Genomic DNA, 5,738 nt, shown 5'->3' on the forward strand with positions numbered 1-5,738 from the left:
ATGCATCAACTGGGAACTGCTTCAAGATGCATGCCGCTATTTTATGGACCATAAATGACTTTCCAGCTTATGGTAAGTTCTTAAATTACTTACTTTTTTTTAGTTTTCAAATAATTTACATTATTTATGTATCAGACTATTAATATAATATTGTAAGAGCTCCCAAGAGTTTACCTTAAGGGTCATTGATGTGGGTCGCCATGAGGTCTTAGTTTCAAATTCTAACAAAAATAAAAACACTAGGCTATGTCTTCCCATTTGTTCTAGCCTTGATGGACAACATTCATTTCCACTTGTGCTTGCTCAATCTTCATTGTGACACCAAGGAATTGCAATTTTGTTTACTTTCTAGCTCTCTTGTATAATATCCATAAAGAATATATATTCGTCCTGGACATTGAAAAATTTAAATGAAACTTCACTTTTCCAATTTTTATTTTGTATTAGTAACACTTAACACCATTGGAGAATGATCTGAGATATGTGACACATCATAGTTAAAATTGATATGACTCCGTTGCATCATCCATTCAAAGTTCCCAAAGTGATTATTTAGTCTATAACAAATTATGTTAGCACCATGTTGTTTGGTAGACCAGAAATAATATATACCTTTCCAGGGAGTTCACTGAGCATAAGTTACACTTTGTTTGTTAGGCCGGGAATAATATACATCTTTCTAGGGAAGTTCACTGAGTATAAGCTCCACTCAGGGTGTTTCTCATGGTGAAGCACCTCCTGTCTAATGTTTCATTGAGGGTGATACCTCTTTTGGGAACCTCTTGTCTAACATTCAATGGAGGGGATTGCTCTACATTGAGCACCTCTTGCCTAATATCAGACTGAGGGCTCTACTTCTGTAGATGTTACTTCAAAGTGATTGCCTTACAAGACACAATTTTGATATTTAATACAACTGATATTGTAGAGAATCTTGTTATTTTGCATGTTCTATGTAATAGTATAGGTTATAAACTACAAAAAAAAAAAAAAAAAAAAAAAAGGTTATAAACTACTACTGACCATATATGATTTTTTCCTATGAATTAGGTAACTTATCTGGATGGAGAACAAAGGGATATATGGCATGTCCTACTTGCAATACAGATGCATCTTCACAAAAGGTAAGAAGTAAAAAATTTTACATGGGTCACCGTCGGCATCTTGAACTTAGTCACTCATGCAGAAAAAGCAAGAAATTTGATGGTAAGAAATAAAATAGATCAAAACCAAAAGAGCTCTCAAGAGATGATGTCTTACATCAATTGGATTTATTAAGTACATATAGAGTAGGAAAACACTCAAATAATAAGGAAAAGAAACGTCGTCCTGAAGAGTTGAATTGGGTTAGAAGAAGTATTTTATTTGAGTTACCATACTGGAAAAGCTTGAAGTTGCGGCATAATTTAGATGTCATGCACATAGAAAAAAAATATTTGTGAGAGTATTTTGGGGACATTATTAAATATATTGATGGAAAAACTAAGGACACACATAAAGCAAGACAAGATCTTAAGGATATGAATATAAGAAAAGAACTATTGTTCCAACATGATGGTTCCACTTATACAATGTCAGCTGCTTGTTATGTTATGTCAAACAAAAGAAAAGGGAGTTTTTGAAATTTTTAAAATCTGTTAAATTTCCCGATGGTTATGCTTGGAATATCTCAGGGTGTGTAAGTGTTGATGATGGTAAGATAACTAGACTCAAAAGCCAGGACTATCATGTTTTGTTACAACGAGCGTTGCCTATTGCTCTTCGTGGATTTCTAAATAAAGATGTCTCTTTAGCATTAATTGAGTTAGATCATTTCTTCCAACTATTATGTTGTAAGAAATTGAGAAAATATGACTTAGAACAACTTGAAAGGGATATAATTATTATATTATGTAAGCTTGAGATGATCTTTCCGCCAGCTTTTTTTGATGTTATGGTACATTTGGCTGTGCATTTACCTCGAGAGGCTATGTATGGGGGAACAGTACAATATCGTTGGATGTACAAAATTGAGAGGTTCTTGTGCAAGCTTAAGTGTTACGTACGAAACAAGGCACGTCCATAAGGTTTTATTGCAGAAGGCTATATTATTGATGAATGTTTGACATTTTGTTCTATGTATCTTACTGATATTGAGACTAGATTTAATCGTGAACATCGAAATGATGATGGATATAATCATCAAAGATGAACATGTTCTAGACATATTTTCAAAGAATTCTAGACCATTTAGAGATGGAATATATGATGTCATACCAAAGAAAGATTTTTATATGGCTCGATTGTATGTGTTTAATAATTGCGAAGAAGCAGAACCTTTTCTTCAGTAAGTACTTTTTCTATTTATCTGGGTTGATATTTTTATATTTTAAATTATTTTATATTAACTTATTTATTACATGTAGAGATCATAGAGAAGAGTTATAGAAACAAGCTATTGTGAATATCGATGATAAACACCGAGAACAATTTCCTTTATGGTTCAAAAGAAAAGTAAGTGATTTTAAGATAAATATTCATGTTATGCTGGTTAAATTATTACTTATTTCTTTATTAATTGACCACAATTTCTATTGTAGATTATGCTATTATATAATAAGGAAAAGTTAATGGCTATCCAGAAATTATATCCTTTGGCAATGGGACCTAATGTGCATAGAAGAACACATATTGGTTGTATTGTAAATGCTGTCAGGTATCATGCTCAACGATGCGATGAATTACGTAAAAGTTAAAACTGTGGTATAGTAGTTGCAGGCTACCATGAAAATGAGGTGATTGACTTTTATGGTATTATAGTTGACATCCTTGAGTTAGAGTATGTTGAGGAAAATCGAGTTCTCCTATTTAAATGCAAGTGGTTTGATCTTCGCAAGAAAACAGGGATGCGAAAAGATAATAATTTTACGAGTATTTATGTTAAAAGGTTTTGGTATGAACAAGACTCTTTTGTACTAGCTACTCAAGCAAAACAAGTTTTCTATATAGATGACCCAAAATTGGGGGAAAATTGGCTAATTGTGCTCAAATTTCAAGATAGACACTTATATGATGAGCCAGAGAAGGAAAATTCAGAGGCAGAAAGTGATGAGTTGCATATTGCAAATGATGAAGTGTATCAAAATATTTCACTTGAAAATAATTCAATTGTTAATGATTTGGTGGAAATACTGTGTCAACTACAAGAGATAATATTGATTCGGTTACATTGGATGCAAATGTAATTGAATTGCAGGCTCAAACACAACATGCAATTGAAATTGATTACAGTGACGATTACTGTAACCAAGAGGATGACACTATAATAAAGTACATCAGTGATCATGAGGAGAATGAAGGTAATAATAGTACCAATGATGATGAAGTTGATAGCACATTTGATGGTGACGACATTGGCTTGTGATGTAACCTCATAAGAGTAAGGCCAATTACTTATTAATAGACCTTCTAAATTATGTATTTCTTCTTTGACTACTATCAAAGTAATGGCCTTATCACTACAAAAAAAATCATTTTATTGAAAATTATTTATCGTACTTAAAGGTCATAGGCGATTAAAGTCGTGTAGCTTACCAATAACTTAAATTTCATTATTTTATCTTTTTCTATGTTTTTTTGCCATTCCCTACTATTCTTTTATGTATTCAAAATAAAAATAATTTTTCCCCCAAATTAGTTTTTTACTTTAGAGATAGCCCTCCTTTCTACATTTCTAACAGCTTCAGGTTGTTCTCCTTCTTTGTAGGGGTCCATATCTTTGGACTGATTACAAACAAAGTAGACGAAATTGCAGGTTTGCCTCACTTTTTGTTGCTACTTATCTCTTAATTAGTGAATTAGTTGACTATTCTAATGTTATTACCTTGTTTCAATTCATTTTACTATGTTTAGATTTTAACTTGGGGCTTTCTAACATATGAACATGACATTTTTCTGCATGCATTGCCTCGTGGTTGTAATCTTTTTTTGATGAATCAAAAAACTTGATGTCACTACAGCCGCTCTTTAATTCTTTTAAGGCCACCAAAATAAGCAAAATAGTGCTTAAGCATGATAGTATTTTCAGTCTTACCAGCACTACATGTCCACCACCCAAGATAGAATTAATGTTGTCTTATCAAACATTGTCTGGTTAGTAAAATCAACAATAGAAACTAAAGCTAACATAACAAATTCAACATGTATTTTTTTAGGTAACTAATTTTTTCATTAATCACCCGAAACAGAATTACAAATCAAGCTAGCTACCACAACCAGCTTAGTCTAATTTATAGCACTAACCTAACCAATTGCTATCTACCGACTCCTCATCAATCTCTACAAAAAACTAAGACTGTACAAGCCATGATTGTACTACATCCTTTGCCCCCAATGGTGCTCTAATATTACAAGCATTCTCTTCACAATTTTTTTAAAGAGGTTGCCACTGGATCAAAGTCAACTTACTAGTTGTACCGACGTCGCATTTTCATCTTGAGTCCATTAAGATTCCTCCAATACCAACTACAATCAAGAGGTGGTGTATGTTCCCAAATGCTCCCCTGCTTTATATACAATTCATGCACCTATTCACCCATAATATGTGTTTTTTCCCAGATAATTGTCGTAATAGTTTTCCAGCATAAGCCTCATTCCATTTCCTACTTCCTTTAATGTTAAGCCCTCCATATTTCTTGAGAGTAAATAACCTTTCCCAGGACACTATGGACTAATCCCAAGTAATTTCATTTTGTTGTGTGGTCGAAAGACACGTAAGCAAGCATCAGAATTGAAGGTGTGAGTGAGCCCTACTTGAAGCTTTGACCTTCTTCAATGGAGTCTTGAGTTGAGAGAGTTTATGATTTGATTTAGTGTGTTGAGTTAGAATGACTTAGGTTAATGGGGTTGGGGTCTTATTGTTGGGTTTAGTTAGGTAATTAACTCACTAACAAACCCCCTTAACCCCTAGTTAAATAACTAATTCGAAAGTCAACTCCCAACTAATAACTAAAAATCTGAAAACTGGCAGCATCTACGTTGGCCATCCACGGACCGTCAATTGATTAATGGTCCGTGGTTTGGTCTCGTGGTTTGTTCTCGTATGATTAGACCATCATACGACACTCCCAAGCCTTCCCAAGGCCTAAGAACACCTACTAGTTCAATTTCACTAGTTTCCGGACATCATGGTCGTTTCTTGACGTTTAGACTCTTAACTCTTCCAAACTAAGTTAATTACATTAGTTTAGGTCTAGAAACATCATTTTAACTATTTTTAAGTCATTAATCATAAAGTAAGGCTCTAGCTTAGGTCATTCGATTTCCGGGGTGTTTCATGTTATCATTTATAAAAAGGGCATTTATTTCATGACATCTTCTAATTATCATATTAACATGTTTTTGACTTTTGTTTATTAGAAATGTTGTAGTTAAATGTTATTACTCATTGAGCTGGTGATTTACTCCCCACTTTTTTTTGTTGCACAGATCACAGGTGACGTCGACAAGACTTTAGCTATAGTGTACGAGTTGACAAATCTATAGTTCACGGGGATTGCTTTGTGTGGACAAGAAGTTGTTTATTTACTACCACCCTTTTCTTTTGAACTCTTAGAGTCGCTTTGTTAATCATTTCACTAGTGTCATGCGTAATTTTCCATTATTGGAAACTTGAAATAGTATTAGACTTCTTTTCGTATTTGGAGATGGATTTAGTATTATTATATTGTTGATGCATGTTATGGCTTGCTTTTTTTAGC

General features: G+C 33.3%; 1 long non-coding RNA gene across 1 annotated transcript; it reads left to right on the top strand.

The window, feature by feature from the left end:
- The first annotated feature begins 3,199 nt into the window (after positions 1-3,199).
- Positions 3,200-5,729, top strand: LOC125843352 (uncharacterized). The gene is made up of 3 exons (XR_007443971.1): positions 3,200-3,418; positions 3,746-3,793; positions 5,467-5,729. It is a non-coding gene; the product is annotated as an uncharacterized LOC125843352 (long non-coding RNA).
- The last annotated feature ends 9 nt before the right edge of the window (positions 5,730-5,738 follow it).

This window comes from Solanum stenotomum, chromosome 10 (genome assembly GCF_019186545.1).
Source record: "Solanum stenotomum isolate F172 chromosome 10, ASM1918654v1, whole genome shotgun sequence".
Classification (NCBI taxonomy): Eukaryota; Viridiplantae; Streptophyta; class Magnoliopsida; order Solanales; family Solanaceae; genus Solanum; species Solanum stenotomum.